Raw genomic sequence first — 19,570 nt, 5'->3', positions numbered from 1 at the left:
ATCAATGGAGACAGTAGAGTGGTGTACAAAATAACAGAACAAGGACTCACATAATACAACCCTAAAACCCAATCCTTGGGTGCCCAACGCACACTTTGCAACTAGGGTTAAGTCTCCTTAAATAGCCATTCTTCAGGTCTTGATCTTCAATGAGCTTGCACGAAAATAGAGTCCACAAAACAGATCTGGAACAAATCTTTTTATACCAGTAACAAATCTTATCAAGTAAGATTTGAACAAAAGATAACAACTTTCACAATTTAAACCAAATCAAATTCTCTTCAACAGATTTGATTCCACTATATTATATTCCAGATAGCACACATAAGCTTCTTCAATAACCCTAACTTGATTATCACGAAATCAATCCAAGGCTTCTAGAAAAACCAGCAAAACACAACAGTCCTGCAGGGACAAATGTCCCAGGCACGATGTCACGACATCTGCTTCGACATCAGGTTGTTTTTGAAAAAAATGCAGACAACCAAAAGTAACAACAGTGTGTTTATTCAAAGTTTGCTACTTATGTACACGACTTCAAAGGAACAAGATGTAGAATACATTTTTATTCAAAGTTTGTCATCCATTATCAAAAAAAAAATTATATATGTATTAAAGGGTGGAATCACGTTGTGGTAGTAGGCACAATCACCACCCTTAGACACAAAATTGTTACTTGATATACTATAAAAGATAATAAACTCTCTATATATTTCGGTCCTTCTCCCTTAGAAGGCACACTTCAAGTAGACTAATCAATATATATCTCTTACACATTTTAATATTATATGCAACTAATAGTACTAACAGACTACTAATATAAAAGTATGATATATTTCATATTTTTTTTAGGTGCCCTGCAATATTGGCTCAAACTTGGATGACTTGGTATAAACACAAAATGATGTCATACATTATAATTTATCTTTCACAATACTGATTTGTGCTCTATCACATCCTTTTTTTTCTAAGATTAATATGTGTTATGAAATGCTTTATTGGTGATTTCTTATATATATGCTTTGTGTTATTGTCTTCATGTTCATGAAGAATGTGAAACGATTTTCTGTTGATCTGGATCAAGCGTAGTTTATTTTACTGTGTGAAAACGAACTCGCATAATCACGTTCATAAAGAATCTTTTCTCTTTTTTTAATTGTAGATTATATTAGCTATTTTTTACTAGCCATCCATAAATCATCCCCTGATATGTTTTGCGGAATTTGAGATTTGGTGAAGCATTTTTTTTGTTAGTTATTCAATTGTACGAATTTCAATCTATTTTTTTATACATCGGAAAGATAAATTGCACCCGTTAGGAATCGATCCCCGGACCTTGCCCAACCCATATGCTCCACAACTCCTACCACTTGAGCTATTCTATGGTGATACAAATTTCAATCTATGCAACAAAATTTTCAATTTAATACTTTTTGTCCACTTTACTCATCATTTCAGACTCTTCTATTTCATTTGTTGTTTATTATATTTTTAATAATTAAAGTATTAACTGATGTATTAAATACAATAGACATATTCCTCGTTCAATACACGGGCATAAAACCCTAGTTAATTTTAAAAAAAAATTAAAGGAATGTGCACTGTTAGTGTAAAATTTGTTTGCACTGACAACCAATTGATTTCTGCTAAATCAGGACATATATTTTTATTTTTATTAAAACTAAATACGAATATAACTGTTCATTTTACGTGACATGATGTGATTGGATGATAGAGTAAAACTATTTTACATTAACAATGCATATTCATTAAACTCTTTCAAAAATTACTTTTAATATGTATTAGAATAGAAATATAGAAATATAGAAATATTTAATGTGGTTGAGTTCTTGAATTGTCAAACCAATCACATTAATTATGTTTATTATATAATTATATAATGTGCATCATTCATATAAAAATTATTTTGTTAATCAAACCAAATTAATCAGAGATTGAATTTTCGTGCATCACACGGGATAATCCTAGTATATTACAAGCCAGCATGTTAGTGGATGATTTATTTAGCCTGGTTGAAGGTTTAGTGCCTTTTGTATTGGCTATCCTGTTGCTCAAGGGGGTGGGTATTGGATTGGGCTCTATAAAGATACTCCCAAGCGGTTTGTTTTAGGGATGGCAGAGAAGCCCGAACCCATGGGCACCCGACCCGACCCGACCCGACCCGATTTCTTGGGTGAAAACCCGAGTTAAATGGGTTCGGGTTCGGGTTCGGGTTTTACCCGATCACTTTCGGGTTCGGGTTTGGGTTTGGCCAAACCCGCACCCGAACCCTACCCGAACCCGGATCTGTATAAGTGAAACCTAAGTATTCTGCTTGTGCAATACAATATATGCAGCATCTTGCATATTAATTTAACAGTAACATGGCAATTACAATGTTACATTACATAATATAGCTCTCTTCACAGTCTTTTTCAGGTCGGGTTTCCGAGTTCAACTGTTTGTTTGAGGTTGTGTGCGGGTGTGGGTACGGGTCGGGTGAACCCGAAACCCAATGGGTTCGGGTGTGGGTTTAAGTTCACCACTCATTTCGGGTTCGGGTGCGGGTGTGGGTTTTTGATTTCGGGTTTGGGTTTGGGTTTGGCAAAACCCGCACCCTACCCGACCCATTGCCATCCCTAGTTTGTTTGGTATTTCTGTCCTGTTGCCGTTTGGTATTTTGGTAATTGTAGTGGCTTGGATCTTAGGATGGCGGACATGCTTTACTTTTAGTGGATGTTCATTTTGGGTAATGATATATACACACATCTTTTTTTATACACTTCATTTACACCTATTTTTATTTCTATCTCTCTCATCTTATCATCTATCACATCTTATACTTTCTCACTTTTACTTTTTTTTTTCTTCCTATTTCTCTCTTCCTCCACCTCATTCCACCTCATTTTGAGGTGTGAATAAATAATTATTGGTTCATTTTAGTTGGGGTTGGTGGCAGGTGCTGGTTCTTTGGATTTGGGAAATGGGAAGGAATAGGTTCTGTTATATAGCTTAATAGAGATAGTGTTAGCTTCATTAGTTTCTGGCTATCCATAGATTTATGGATTAAATAAGTTTTTTCGTCCCTAACCTTTATCAAATGCTTGACATTGGTCCCTCGCCGGAGCAAAGGTGGATTTTAGTCCCACCGGAGCTCTGAATCAACGTCGGAGCTTCGGTGGCTCATGTGGCATAGCCACGTGAGATTAATGAGGTCAGGTGGATTTTTTATTTATTTTTCATTTAAATTCTAAAAAAAAGGAAATTAACCTCTGTAATTAAAACCTAATTTACTAATTTAATCCCTCACCTAATTATTAATTATAAATCTCTTCATCTCCACATCTTTTATCAAAAATCAAAATTTTGTTCTTCATCTTCCCTTTCACATACTTCCACAAACCCACTCACCTAATTATTAACATCTGAATTGAACGCAGATTGAAGAAGAAACATTGAACTGAACAAGCAACAAGAAGCTTGTTTGAATTTACCCATAAAATTTCCAAATTTTTGTTGTGTTTGCTTTGTTTTTATAATCAATTGGTTATCCATCAACAAAGGTGCCCAACCTTTGAATCCTACCACCTGCTCTCACAACCAGCATCACAACCATCAGTACAAGCCAAGAGAACTTATGAGAAAATCCACATCTGAAAATCCAGCCTACCAACCTTCTTCATAGACATATCAAAGTATCACTACCACCTTTTGGGAAAATAACGAGATCTGGGGCGGAGGCGGCGAGATCTCAATTCCCCAGATCCCTTAACCTTTTCTCCTCCTTCTGCATCTGGCGCCGGCGACGACAAGATATGACGGAGCGATAATTCTTTCTCACGTGAAGGCAATGAATTGCATAAATCCATCAAAGGAACCACCTTGATACCATGAGAGGCCCATATTTTTCGAGATCTGTTTGAATTTTTTAGTGAGGGTGAGGGGGGTTTTAGTGAGCCGTAGATCTGGAGGAAGGAATCGTCGTCGATCTGGTCTCCGAAGGAACCATCTTCGATCTAGAGAGTGCTCGCTGTTGGAGCTTCTGGAGGATACGTCTTCCATTGTTACTTGAGCAAACATATTCAATTTCTCGTGATGCTTTCCTGTGTTGACTGAACGAGAGAAAGTCAGAGGTTCAGGTTAGAATTTCGATAGGGTTGAGAATGGAGCTTTGGATTTTGATGGAGGGTGTTGAAGAAAAGGTTATGAGAAGTTTGTGGTTTCAGAGTTTCATGGGCGTGAAGAAGATGTTGGTGATGGTGAACAGTGATGAAGCTTTAGAAAATTAAGATAAAGAATAAAAGAAATCATTGGATGATTAGTTAATATCTGTTTTATAAATTAAGATTTATTTTATAATTTAAATGAAAAATAAATAAAAAATCCACCTGGCCACATTAATCCTACGTGGCCATGCCACATGGGCCACCGGAGCTCCGGCGTTGACCCGGAGCTCCGGAGGGATCAAAATTAAACTTTTTGACAAAGGTCAGGGACTAAAACTCACCTTTGCTCCGGCGAGGGACCAATGTCAAACAATTGGTAAAGGTTAGGGAGGAAAAACTTATTTAAGCCTAAATTTATCTTAGTTTGTACCTATTACCTTCTTTTCTTTTCTTTGTAACTCTTTTCTTCTAAAATAAATTATATATTGTGGCTTATAAAAAAAATAAATTAAAAGCTAGAGAATACAACTCCTGTGTGTATATATATACACGGTAACAAAAGGATTAAATAACAAAAAGATATCTTTCAAAAAAGAAATTAACGAAAAGATAACTTCTTCCTATACAATAATTAAATAATAAACTAATTCAAATTTAAAAATCAAATCCTAGTTGTTACTTATTACGGTTACACCATTAAATGAAATTTTCTTACAATTTATATTCTTTTAGATGTTAGTCCCTTTCTAAAATTTATCTCCGCCCCTAGTGATTGTAATGAAGATGTTAAATTACTAAAATGTTATTCTATCTCGTATTGGATACCACAATAGTTAGATTTTAATTTGTTGGATTAAAATTCAATATATAGCCACACAAGTAATTATTAAAATGCGTCGTCATCATTATTTATAAAAGTATATATAAAGTGATCTATTTTGAATTACGGTTTTAAGGACTAAAGGTTATAATTGTTATGAAAATTATTGTGTAGAGGCAGAAGTGATATTTTAATTTGTTGAGGGGCCAACTTGAGATTATCACAGTATAAGTCTATAAATAAGGGTCATGGTCCCCATATTTCATTGTCATGAAAAAATCTATTTTCCCCCCTTTTAGAGAACATCAAGAAACTTCATACATTAAAAATCTGGAATATCATCCCTTCATCTTACATTCAATCTCGGTCTTCATCTTGCAATCAGTTACAAACAATAGATTCAAGTACGCTTCCGCTTCTAGTTCTTATTCTCTGAAGAATTGATGTGGTCTTATGTGTTTAGGAATTTGGTTTATGACTTGCATTTCTATAGTGATAAAATGATTTAAGTCATTTCCTTTTTTAAAGTATCCTTTTTCTTGGTATAAGAGCCTCTCATCTTCCATTCTTTGGGATAATCTTTAACATTCTATCCATTTATTTAAGATTGTGTTTAGATGATTACCTTTTAGAACTAATGCTTCTTCATGGTCATGTGAAAGAAAATTTGATTGTTGTTATATGAAAGTCTTATACTTTGTAATACTTCATAAATTTAGTTTTGACTTTTTCAAAAGAAACATGAATCTTAAAGTTGTCTCTTTAAATTTATAAATTCACAACTTTAAATTTATAAATTCTTTATTACGAGTTCAGTTTTCATTTTAGATTCAACTTTAACTAAGAATACTTGATGAATTGAGTTTCTAGATCAAATATTATGAGGTTTTCATGAAGAGAAAAATGATGATGCACCAACACTGTAAATTTTTTTTACACCATGTGATTCTGCTTCTGGTATGTGTGCAATCATGATTCAAAATTTGGACTACTTGCGCATAATTGCTTTGTTTGGAATGTGAAACATCACATTGCTTCATGATTCATTATGTTTACTGCCATTCAATGATCAATCGATGCATGGTGGTTTGGCCGTTGAGGCACTCGTATTTTAAGCTCTTCACACGGGTTCAAATCAAATGTAATGTGTTTTTCAAAGTTATTTCCATGTTATGTGTATGTATAATCTCATACGAATATTTTTTGGCTCAAAGGAAAGTTAATATTTAACTGAATTATACATGCATTTGCAATGATAAACATATAATAATCATAAGATTTCACATGCAAATGATGATTCGGCTGAATTATACATGCATTTACAATCAATATCAATATCAATATATATTAGAAAAAAAAACTTATATCAAACTGATTTAGTGAAGTGACAACTCCTAGTTCAATCTCGTAAGAAAAATTTCACGTGTCAATTGGTTATATAGGTTTTAATTTGTTAGATAGCTTTTAATGTTTAAATCTGAAAAAATTTTTCATAAAATATTAAAATTTTAAAAAATTTGTCATAATTATCAAAGATTTACTTAGATTAAATAAAAAACCAAAAAATTCAATAAAAATACCATAAAAATTAATCAATAAAAACTATCAAAATCTACCAAATCACAATAAAAACTCAGTAGTGGACAATTATGAAACAGAGGGAGTAATAATTAGTAGCATTAAATTTATTTTCAATTTGTAGTAATTTTAAAATACTTAATTGGAAAATGGAAAGGGAGAAAGAGTTCAATTAAAGCAATACACTAAATGCTTGAAAGAACAATACACTAAATGTTAAAAAATACACTCAATTTAGTTTTTTTTTTACTTGCGGTGGTACCTTAAGCCAGATTAAGGCGTGGTACCCAAAATGAGTTCGTTCGATAATAAAAACTCAATATACCGATTCAAAGTTTGATTTTATTCTATCGTATTAATGCAGCGTTGCATTCTTAGGAACGTGAGATTTGCGAGTTATGTTTTCTAAGCTTTATTCATCCATCTACTATGGTCATTTTACGCGCATCTTCATCATCATCATTCGTTTCCACCACTCATTCATTTTTCATTAAAATATAAATTTCATAAGATAAAGTTAACTGATAAGTAAAATAAAATCTAAAGATGCAGTATTTACCTTGAATAACATGATAATAATCTATTAAATTACTTAATACGGGTACCATACCCAAAGAAAATTATGGGTACCACAGAATTTACCTTTTTTTTTTTAACAATACACTAAATGTTAAAAAAAAAGTGATGCACATTTTTATCAAAAATAAAATAAAATAATGAACGTGATATTCAATTATCAAACATGCGCATTTTTATCAAATAAGTACCCTTGAAAAGTTTTTGTTTTTTATCACCTGACATGATCATAGCACCGTTAATCTTTACTCAGATTGTGGCGACAGCCACCAAGTGCTGTTATAGAACACTTAAGCAGTGATATTCTTAGTTAGCCTGCTTTATTAGAAACTTTCCACTTGTAACAAAAAAAAAAAACTAAATAAGTCAAAACAACGTTTTGCTTATCTACAATGTGCAAGAAAAACTAAACTAAAGAAAACTTTCAGAAATGCCTATGTTCTGGCTTGTATTCACTCCATAAGAACACGAATAACTAAGTTTAATTCATTGCTTAATCTAAGGGATCTGCCAGTTTTAAGCGGGGAACAATGTTCATTGATTGGAGCTCCTGAAAATTTTGAAAACCAAAGCAAATTGATCAACACCAGGTACACAATGAACCAGAAATTAAACATAATATGAAAGCTCCAGGAAAAATAAAGAGAAATACAGTTAACACATTCTTCAACATACTTCGTGTAATTGATTTATTTTCAAAAGGGCCAACACATCGTTTGAAAAGTAAGATAAATGTGTTGACTTTTAGAAATATATACCAATCATACGGAGTAGTTTATAAGATTGCTAGTAATTGATTCTTTCTATATTATATATGCAAAAAGTGATATCCTAATTAAATATGAAAGATATTCTAATACATTGTTACCTGAATCAAGAGTTTGCATGCATATGGTAGCTTCATGTTAGAAATCTGGTCTCCATTCTTACATGATGGACAAACACCAGTTTTCAACTCATAGTTGTAATATCCTAACAGCCCACACGATCTACAGACCTGCGTAAAAGGGAAACTATAATTAGCCACTTTGATTCTAATCTAAAAAGAAGAATCATTACAATTTTGCATCAAAACAACAAAAGTCTTATCTCACTAAGTGAAGTTGGCTATATGAACCACACTATGCAATTAAGCACGATCAAGATCCAAATTTTGTGAGATGTTATTGACAATGGGGTCCTTTTTAATAATATCTTCCAATGTTCCCCTTTGGCCTCCCTCTACCACTCTTCACATGACTAAAGAACATGTTATCAACGCTTCTCCAAAGGTCTTCTTCATACATGGCTTGTCTGCACACCTTAACTGATTTTCTGTTGTCAGATTCTCCACGATAGACATCACCCTAGTATCTCATCTTATATGATAATTGCATATCGTATCCCTTCTGGTATGGCCTCGCTCCATGTTAACATTCTAATTTCTGCTACCACACTAAGCCATAAGCATGGTAAGCCCTCTGAGTCAAATCTGTTCTTTGAAAAGACCTCTCCTCCTCCTCGTGAGTAGAAAAGGCTCAAACCCCTTGAGTTACAATGCACATGCTCAACTATCTTGTAATGAAATTCAACTACTTTTAGTAGAATAAATGGGGACACCAAAAATCGAACTCTAGACCACATGGTGATAGAGGTTCTTATACCATGTCATGTACATTAACTCTCAAATGATATGACTGGAAAAACATTAGTTTTAACGTTTAAGTGCCAATCATTGACAATTTCAGTTTAAACTATAGCCCAACTGTCTACAAAAAGTCTTCCCCTTACAAAATTCTAACAATTCAACACATTATGGATCTTTGAAATGAAAGAGAATCCATGAAGAACCCATTGTTGAAATGCAAACAAGTCATGTCAGTAATTATTAACATAAAAGTCCAATCATTACCTGAACTTCAAAAGGATCACTAGATAGCATGAGTCGCTCAAAAATCAACATACTAGCACCATACGCAATTAAGGAATCACGTTCCCTTTCTCCAATTCGTAGACCTGAAAATATAAGGGTGACATCAAATTCAACCACTAACTCGTGTTGTATAATGGACACCTCAGAATACTTTCTTATGTTTGATTATCCAAACCCGAGTTACCCACCAAAATGCTCGGTATGTGACACATGAAGGTAACAATTAGTCTATAACTGTGGGTGAGGGTAAGTATGCTTGATGGGCTTACTTAGACACTAAATTTTGGATGGGACATAAAGGGTACAATTTATAAACTAGTAAAACAGAAAAAGTAGTGTAGAATGAATCTACAAGTAAAACATAACTTATCATAAAAATCATTTAAAAATAGCATTAAACAAAATAGCAGGAACTAAAAATTGAGTTCAACACTTCAACCAAATACATTTCCATGGACGTGGAGAAACCAAAGCAGTGATCCCAGCAACTCTAATTTTACCAAGATGTAATAAATGCAAAAACATATCAACAAAGTATAAAATAAAAACCTCCATATATAGCTTTCCCTTCTGTAGGCTGTCTAGTTAGAAAGTCACGAGGGCCGTTACCACGGGCACGCATCTTATCAAGCACCTGAGTATCACAACAGCTTTTGCTAGTGAACTTGTTGCCATGAATACACAGGCAAGTTATAAATAAGCAAGAAAAAGAGAAATTTCCCCAAGCTAATTAAAATGTAGTCTACTTAACAAAAGAGAATATCTTTTGGTTCTCATCTAGATCACGAGACTAAAAGAAATATTCTACAAACTACCAATCTAATTCACATGATGTACAAAAGGATTCTAATTGTTAAAATAGTTATAACTGAATACTGAAATAGTAAAATAGGAATAATTATCTTCATTCTTAATAAAAGGACTTCTCACCATATGTTTTAATTTCTGGTAGTATATTGGCCCCATAAAAATATATGCTTGCAATGGGCAGCCCGTAATACCTGAAAAAGAAAAGATGAATCAGGACACCCCTTAAATTGATAAATGAAAAAAAAATAAAAATCGCTGGAGTATCACTAAAGCTATGTTGGAGTATGTACTTAGTGTAGGCTCACTTATACTGTATCATAGTTTCCATACGGCCACAAACTATTTGTAAGATAGTTAGGTGTTAGTTCCAAGCTGAATCCATTCAGTTATAGTTAGCTCTACATATATAACAATGTATTGTACTATCTGATTCATTGAATAACAATATTCATTTTCATATAGTCTCTCTTACTCTTGAACTATAACTGTTAGAATATAATATAAAACCATTAAAGTGGCCCTTACCCAACAGCTTAAGCTTTTGGGATAAGTGGTTACTTGACAATAACACGGTATCAAGAGCTTGAAATTGGAGACCCAAGGCTAGCGCCATCTCTCCGCAGCTCACCTCCACCGCCGCCGCCTGCTGCTTCTTCGTCATTCCATGTATCCACAACTTGCCTCCAATTCCTTTTCTCATTCCATCGCTGAAAAGCTCGACGAGTCGAAATTCTAGACCTTGGAAGCAACAAGTTGAACCAATCATTACTGGGCATAGGCATTTACCACTACCTTGTTAGTCCTTAGATTCCGGTGACATTCTGATCTGAAGTTGATCGCGATTCTAGCATCATATCTGCTGAGTACCTTGCATGGGAGCAACAAGATGCCTGGCTTCTCTCATGGCTTCAGTCTACTTTAACAAAAAAAAAATCGGACTCGCATTATTGGTTGCAAACATTCGTTTCGACTTTGGGGGAAACTGCATTTGAATTACAGTCTAAAACTGAGGTGAAATTACGTCAACTCAGGACGGAGCTTCGCAAAACGGTACTTTCCAACCGTTCTATTGGCAAATACCTCCTTTGATTCAAGTCTATCTCCAATTGTGCCATCGGTGTTCCTATTTATGGCAAAGAGCAAATTGATATTGTTCTGGATGGTTTACCTAGTGAAAATGAGGCTTAGTTAATCTTGTTCACATGAACAATAAATTTTCTCCTCTCTTTAATGAGGAGATTGAGTCACTATTACTTGCTCAAGAACTGCGAATTGAGAGAACAAGAAACATGCATCGGAGTTCTCTGTTAATCTAACTCAGGCTTTTCCTCCGGCATCACAAGCAAGAACCTGTTACTTCGATACTTTTACTGATTAGCAAGGAGGCCGAGGTCGTGGTGGACATAGCACGGTTGAGTGTCAAGTGTGCTTAAAAATTGGACGTTCTGCTTTAGTTTGTGCTACCATTGGTTCAATCAATTTTACACTCCTCCACAGTCTCATTCCCCTCAGCCATGGAATGGAATCAGACGCCGTATTCTTGGCAATAGAATCAACCAATGTTCTCTGCTTCTTCCAGGCCACCTCCTCAAGCACAAGCTATGGTTGCTGGCTCTACTCCAGTCTGGTCCTTTAGAATCTGCGGCATCCTTCACTATGGTCTTCTTCTTCCGCCTGTGGCTTCCTTCCCTCTAAATATTCGTGGCTTTTGTGATGCTGACTGGGCCACAGATCCTAATGATCGCAGCTCTACTAGCGGTGCTTGAATTTTTCTTAGCCTAAACTTGATCTCATGATGGTCTAGAAAGCAAGCTGCAGTTACCCATAGTAATACAGAGGCCGAATATAGAAGCGTAGCACAGATAATTGATGATGTCTTGTGGATCCAGTCTCTCCTGCAAGAACTCCATGTTAAATATGCCCAGCCTTCTCTGTTTTGTGACAACCTAAGCCCAGCCTCTCCTCACAATCTAGAGCTTTATTCCAAAACTGAACACATGGAGATGGATCTCTTTTTTGTACGGGAAAAGGCGCTTCAACATCAGCTTACTGTTCATCATATCCCTGCTGACCTTTAACTTGTGGATGCTTTGATAAAGCCCTTATCTTCATCCATATTTCAAGAGTTACGCAGCAAGCTCACCGTCACACCTGGATGAGTTTGAGGGGGGACTGTTGGAGTATGTACAAGTGTAGGCTCACTTACACTGTATCATTGTTTCTACGGTTACTAACTAATTTTTTCACTTTTTCTTTATAAAATTGGAGTGTTAGGATGGCATGACAGTGGTACGATAACATAAAAATTAAAACAATGCAAAGTGGCAAAGTGTGATAGTTTGATAGTAGCAAATAGTTGCAAATGAAACAGTATGACAGCCAACGTAACTACAGCAGCAACACAGTGCAATGCTAACAACAAAGGGCTTCAGAGGGAGAATGTCACAATTTGATATTGATAATGGTGCACTCAACTCTGTGGCATGGTTCTTTAATTGTCCAGGTTTAGTAGAACAAGGACTTGAGGCTCAAACAGAAATGGTAGAAGTAGGGTTGTTAATAGCGCGCTATAACGGCGCAATAGCCCTACAGCGTAGCGCCCTAGGGTTCACCGCTACTCCACTATTCACCGCTATTGTTCGCTATTTGTCGCTATAGCACACGAAATAGCGTTTTTTGGGCTTGCTGCTACACTATGCTATCCACCCTTAACAACCCTGAGTAGAACAAATATGGGCCTGTGGTTGCAGGGTGGAACACTTCTGCAGCCAACCACTATCTTCTATCATTTTGATTTATGTATTAGTTTATGCAATGAGTTGTTCCTTTTTTTGACTTAAACATGCTAATATTTTTATGTTTTAAATGTTTCTTTCTATTAGATTATATTTTACGTAGTTCTTAATTATTGATCAGGTATCTCATTATTCATAATAAGATTCGATTAACGAATCTGGAAATAAGTTCTCAGATTAACAATCTGAATCTATATCCGAAAACCTTTCACAACCATGAACTCCTACACAGTGCTGCATCTCCAGACAAAACGCAAGAGCAGCACAAAACTTCATTCTATTCTTGCCCTCAGAATACTCTAGTTCCTGAATAGATTTTTACCCACTGCTGCCCAAGCCTGGACTTAGGATGCTGCACTTTGCTCGGCATTCCATCTAAAGTGTAAACACCTATGGATGTGACTCTTGCTCCTTATTTATTCAAAAGTTCATTATAAATGTTAATTCAAATAAATTTCCATGTGTAAGTATAAGTTGTCTGATATGGTGCAAGTATGCAAGTATGAGTGATAAGATGAATTATCGATAAAACTATATACATTAATAAGTTCGCCTTAATTGGATCAGATATGTTTTAAAAATCACATTTGAATCTAATCCAATCCAATCGGATTATAAAATTCAGTTTTTTTGGTTTACTCAGTTTTTGGATAGGTTTTATTTTAGTCAAATCAGTTTAGGAACACACTTAGGTAAAATAATCTTCTCAATCACCAGGATAAAAATTAATTCATCCACGACCTGAAAGAATAGCTCTAAGAGAAATGAAAACCTGAATAAAGGAAATCTTTTCCACCGTAGTTGAAGCCATGGTTCACAAGAGTTTCACTGCCAGAGCACGAAAACCATGAGAAGAAAAAATGGCTAAACCATCAAAAGAAGGTCAAACCAGAGACCAAGAAGATACCTTATAGTTTCAACCTTGTCAGCATGACCACTTGTTTCGCCAAAAGCACTGCCATAGTGAAACCTACCACATGAAACCCCTGCTTTCCCTCCAAGAAGCTCCATCATATTTCCCACTGTCATTCGACTGATATCATAATAAAGTTAGTTCACATCCTGAAACAAGCAGCGGTACTATATTTATTTATTTAAAATATTTTTTAAGGCCTAAACTATAATCAAGAAATTACGTGCATTGTACAAAGTGACAGCTCAAGCATTGATGCTCTACCAGGCTGTATTTATATACATCAAAAGAAAATAGGAAAGAAACTATTTCTAACTGCTGATAAGTCCCACATTGCCAAGAAATATGGCAAAATAAATATTTATAAAGGGTAGAGTAACCCTCACCTCTAAGCTAGCTTTTGAGGTACACTTAGGCCTAACTCAAATTCAAATACTGACCATCCTAAATTTCCAATGCTTTACCTTCAATTGCTTCCAAAGCTACTTTAAGTACTATTGTTCGTTAATTTCCAACAGTGGCTATTCAAAGTTTTTCCTGAAAATCTATTACTTTTTTCCAATAAAATCCGCATGCACTAAAAGTTTTATACATCCATGATCATTTTTCTGCAACCATGGGAATGTGTTAAATAAGGTGTGCCACATTACAAAGTGTCTCAACACATCCAATCAATTTGAAGGGCTTTGAGTTTTGTATTAAATTGTAACTCCACCATTTATTTAAACTGCTAAAAATGAAGTGTTAGATTTGGATTTTAGAAGATATATCCAAGTATATCATGAAAAGTTATCTTCAAATGAAATGAAAAATAATGGATATACCCGTTGTTAGAAATAAAGGGAGCTGGACCCCAAAGATCACTGTACAACCATTCAAAAGGATGGTTATTTGCAGTAGTAGATGAATGAGAAGGAAAACTCCGAGATTTTCCAAGTCAACAAGATGCGCAGAAATCCCTGACACCTTAATTTGGAGTGGGTATATCACAAGACTTGAGACCAATATGAAGAGTATCATTATTAGGATGTCCTAACCTAGAGTCCGAAACAGTAAATGGCTAATTTTTATTGACAGAATTATTACAAACATCAGTAACAGTATTTACAGAATTAGAAATTGAATCAACAGAAGGTTGTTGTCGAAGACTAGGATACTTGACCATCTGGACCTAGAACTCCATGAGAAGAGCTGCTTGTGTTTCCAGTGATTTGACAACACCAAAAGTAGGACGAAGGCCCCGTTTGGAAGACTTTATGAACAGCTTATTTGAGCTTATCCTCTAAAAAAACACTTGTGTACACGTTTGGAAGAACTTATCAAAATAGCTTATAAACTCCTTATAAGCTATTTTTAACTTATTTCAATAAGCTGATGGTCGGAGATTATTTTGAGATCCATCTTCGAATCCCACTGGCCCCTATTGGCGTCACTTATTATTATTTTGCTCCAAAGTTCGAAACCCTACGCTCCTATACTCCCAGCCGTGCAACCTCCTTGCCCTGCTTCAGCCGCACTCACTTCTTCGGCTGCTCACCCTGCTCCAGCCTCACAGACTTCTCGCCATGCTATTTTTTTTTGCTAAACTGTTCCTTCTATTTTTCGCCCTATTCCATGAGACACAGTAGGAATCAACTTGTTGGTTTGCATCAGGTTATCCTGTCTGATGTAGATGTTCATTGGGTTCTGCTATTTGTTGAGAGTTGATTGATTCACTATTGATTTGTAAGGTATTTATGGTGACATTTGTTGCTGGTTTGTTTTTGATTTTTCTGTGAAGTGCTTTATTGGTCCCTGATCTTTCTGCTATTTTTCACCCTATTCCATAGGACACAGTAGGAATCAGCTTGTTGGTTAGTATTCTCTATTTATGGCTGATTTAGATGTTCATTGGATTCTGCTATTTTTCACCCTATTCCATAGGACACAGTAGGAATCAGCTTGTTGGTTAGTATTCTCTATTTATGGCTGATTTAGATGTTCATTGGATTCTGCTATTTTTTGAGATTTAATTGATTAATTTTTGATTTAGATGCCAATATTTCGTCCTGTCTATTGATAGCCTAACTCCATAGTATGTTTACTTTGAAAGTATGATTGTGGATGCCTTCAAAGACATTAGACTAAGCTATTTCTCTTCATGTGTATAATATCTTTACCACTGTTAAACAGTAATCGGGCAAATAAAGATGAACCATATATATCTTTAGTTCTTTACCACTGTTAAGCAATTTGCTAAAGCTTTTTACTTATTTCACATTAGTGAAAAACTTGGTGACGAACTTGGTGCTCCATTTGACACCTCCAAAGGTCACCTTGCTGTTTTGACCAAAAGCAAGTATGGTATGAGCAAGAAGGAACTGTTAAAAGTTTGTATTTCCAGAGAACTCCTACCAAAGCCTATCACCATTGTAAAAGTTGGTATCTAGGTTGGGTTGACTTATCAAAGAGTACTTTCTGCTAGTTTGTATCAACCGAATGGCATCTGAACTTTTTCAATATATTGGGACACTTGGGTTTCTCAATTGTTTTGTAGGGTTGGCTTAATGGTTATGCTTTCTATTTTGTTAAGTTTCTACTTAGTTTATCTTTCAGAAGTTCTATTATGTGTTGTTAATTGAACATGTGTTTGTAAACTTGAGTTATCAATTTACGATAATGTTGTACATCATTTATCTTTATATCTGTGAAAGTAATGTTGGTATAAAAGGTTAGAATGGAGTCACTGAGGTCAGGAAACAAATAAGCATCTTGAGTAATCACAAATAAATTATTTAAATTATTTAGCAAAAAGTGGAGGGTTTTTGTATAGGTCCCCCACATAATGTGTGAAGAACAATGAGATATAAAATATTTGTATTACCCTTGAAACCCATGAGGGTTCATAATCAGATCTGGATAAATGCCTTTCTCAGAAAATGGCAAGTCTTCTTGTTGTACAATTGTTCCAATAACACCTTTGAGCCCATGTCTGGTACTAAATTTATCACCAACCTAAGGCAACAGATAAAGACAGAAATTAATAAACTGTTTCAAAACGATAACGATATCTAAGAAAAGACCCAAAACGACATTACCTCAGGTCTACGAGTGTGACGCATTACAAAATTGATACACAAATTTTTGTCCTTGTTGGATAAAAGAGCTACCCTGTCAACTACTTCACCTCCTTGACCTTTGAATGTTTGTTCAGTTGGCAGATATTTACTGGACATAAGGAAAACATTTAGGGACAAACATGAAGCAACATATATCTAACACAAATTTACCCACAGTAAATGAAAATGTTAAAACTAAAACTAACCGAACAGGCAGATTTGCTGAAGAATCTATATTTTGTCGAAGCATTGGTGTCTGCTTATAGATATAAACGTCACCTTGCCTGATAAGTTCTCCAGGAGGAACGAGCCCATCGTCATCAAGTATCTACAGGAAGCAAAATAAACCCAACGGCACAAGAAACTTTAGTACACTAAATAGCCACACATCTGTGTGGTCTCTTCTTTTTCTGTTAAGGTGCTTCTGCATGAGTTGTAATTGTTATTGTTATAGTTAGCTCTTAGCTGTTAGTGTCCGAACAGTCGGGAAGTCAGCAATTCTGCTAGAATAGATCTAACACGCTCACACACACTATAAAACATAAAACCAGAAAAATCTCTCAGAAGGCTCAGTAAGATTTTTCATAACACAGTATTATAAAAAAAAAATTGAAACTATTTTAGACAACTGTCTTGTTCAAATAACAACACAAGAAATAAAGGAATGACAATTTGGCAAATAAATAATTCTCATTTTATACCATGACCAAGACAGGAATAAAAAACAACCAAACTTCCTCAATCTGAAGTAAATAATTCTCATTCTAATTAGGTTAGCCTTCAAGGTTTCAAAAAGCACACAAAACATCAGAAGTAAATAGCTTATCAGTATGTGTAACAAACTATTCATCTGAGAGGTCCTACTGCATCCTAATTAAGGGCTCTTCGCAAAAGCACTTGTTAATAAGCTAATTTGAAAAACTTACTAAAATGAGCTGAAAATAGGTTATAGGTAAGTATAAACTTTTATTCATAAGCTATTAGCTTATGAAAATAAACTCAAAACAGCTTATCGGCAGACCGTAAGATACTTACATAAGCTCTCACAAACATTTGCATAAGCATCTATGCTATAAGATAAGCACAAACAAGCTAATTCCAAACAAGGCCTAAGTCTTTCTTTAGGAAAGAAATTATTTAGCTTAATTGATAACTGAATTGGGAATTGTTTGAGATTAGCTCTCAGTCCTTGGTTTAAGTATACATCATCAACTACTGAATTCCTACATTATTCAGGGACTAGATGAAGAATTTACAGCAGAAATCTAAGCAATAAAATCAGCATATAGAAGGAAATAAAAACTAGCAAATAAGAAAAATAGGTAATTAGGAAATAAGGAATCTCAGCAACTGTCTACATATTGCAATATTTTGTACAGCTTAACATGCATTTCAGAAATAATATTCACCCTTTTTCAAGGGTCACTTGTATCGATAAATTATGGTTGATGCTCAGGGTTTGGAATTTTAATAGTTAGTGTTACTGTGTTATTGGTAATTAGATTTCAGATTCAGGATGCTAATTACACATCATTTTCACGGCACATTCCTTTTTCAACCATTTTAACTGCACAAGATTGGATTCCATCCGGGGCCTCCCAAATTTTCTAACAAATCGTGAAATCGACCACAAGCCATTGACTTTAAGTGGTGATAAAATAAATATTAACTGCCCTATGAGATTAGGCAGCAGAAAAGGTTTTCAAGTCAAGCAAAAGAGAGAGATAAAGTGATGTGCCAATCGAGATGAGGTGAGTTGGTTATTTGGTGTATAAACAATATCAATGCCAGCTTGCCAGGTTAGCAATAGCTTTTAAAGCCACCTGGATGAAAATTTCTAGATAGGCATATCCCTGTTACAGAATTTTCACCTATTAGTTGGTTATCAAACTGACCTGATTCCCCTCCCTAATTGAAAATTTAAATATGACACTGAGCCAGTAAGATAAATGAAATTAAACCGACATTTTAAGGAAATACCTATAGTACAATAAATTAACAATAATTACTGTCAAATAACCCATTATCCGAAAGCTTAAGTTATTGTGTAAGGGTCACATGATTGGTTTTATATTATATTCTAACAATTACTATGACGATGGAAGACATACTACCTGCATACGTCCTGCAGACTCTCCAAATACTGCTATTAAATATAACCTCATTTCTACGCTTTCACCTAACTATAAAAACTTTTAAGGTTGAATACCGCCTCCATTCTCACAGTAATCAAATATATTTTAAAAAATGTACTAATGGCCTAAAGAAACTAAAAGAGAGAGAGGGGGATAGGGAGAGAGATTGAATGTGTTTATGTTATTGAGTGAATGATTACAGAACTAAATACGTCAGTTTATATAAGGTTCATTGATTCTAGCGCTACTGATCATATGACAGGGGATTCTAGTATCTTTCTTCCTTTAGTCCCTCTAGTATTCATCAGACAGTAACCCTTGCTGATGGGTCCAATGTTAGTGCAAACGGGAGTGGGTGTACTACCCCCCAGTTTCTACTTCGCATTTGTCCTTGGTGCTAAATTTAGCCCGGTTTGCCTGTATTCTTCTCTCAATTAACCAGATAACACGTGCATAAAAATGCTCCTCCGCTGAATACTCAACCCCAAACTCTACATCCTACGGTGTCTTCAGACCCCCCTTATTGATAGAACCCTGATTTTATTGATAGTAAACCCTAATTCCCAATTGGAAACTAGGGAGAGATACAAGAGAAAGGGATACCAAACACCCTTCCAAGCCTAAGAGAGAACCACTTCTCTCTCTAAACCCAATTCCTAACTGAATATCAGAATGACTAATGTTCTCTACCCCTTTCTTATTTATAGGCAACAAGCCTTACTAACCCTCTTAACTACCTATCTAATTATATGATAATTCCCTCACTT

General features: G+C 35.0%; 1 pseudogene; it reads right to left on the bottom strand.

The window, feature by feature from the left end:
• Positions 1–7,292: 7,292 nt before the first annotated feature.
• Positions 7,293–19,570, bottom strand: part of LOC130737223 (DNA-directed RNA polymerase III subunit 2-like) — a 34,946-nt pseudogene continuing 22,668 nt past the window's right edge.

Source organism: Lotus japonicus, chromosome 2, assembly GCF_012489685.1.
Source record: "Lotus japonicus ecotype B-129 chromosome 2, LjGifu_v1.2".
NCBI classification, from domain to species: Eukaryota; Viridiplantae; Streptophyta; class Magnoliopsida; order Fabales; family Fabaceae; genus Lotus; species Lotus japonicus.
This window is presented reverse-complemented; position numbering and strand designations above follow the sequence as displayed.